Source organism: Leucoraja erinacea, chromosome 1 (genome assembly GCF_028641065.1).
Source record: "Leucoraja erinacea ecotype New England chromosome 1, Leri_hhj_1, whole genome shotgun sequence".
Classification (NCBI taxonomy): Eukaryota; Metazoa; Chordata; class Chondrichthyes; order Rajiformes; family Rajidae; genus Leucoraja; species Leucoraja erinaceus.
Window position 1 is genome coordinate 10,247,242 of NC_073377.1, and position 473 is coordinate 10,247,714.

Consider the following 473-nt stretch of genomic DNA (forward strand, 5'->3'; position numbering starts at 1 on the left):
ACCCGTATTAAAAGCTTTGACCACTGTTATAAGGGACACTTAATTATAAAAAGGGGTTCCTTAAGGGGTTGGCAGGCTAGATGCAGGAAGATTGTTCCCGATGTTGGGGAAGTGCAGAACGAGGGGTCACAGTTTAAGGATAAAGGAGAAATCCTTTAGGACCGAGATGAGAAAAACTTTTTTTTCACACAGAGAGTGGTGAATCTCTGGAACTCTCTGCCACAGAAGATAGTTGAGGCCAGTTCATTGGCTATATTTACGAGGGGAGTTAGATGTGGCCCTTTTGGCTAAGGGGATCAGAGGGTATGGAGAGAAGGCAGGTACGGGATACTGAGTTGGATGATTAGCCATGATCATATTGAATGGCGGTGCAGGTTGAAGGTCCCCCCCCCCCCCCCCGAATGGGTTCTCTCCTGCACCTATGTTATAGGTTTCTATGTAAAGGTTGTCCGTACTAAGTGCAAGTGGGTAGC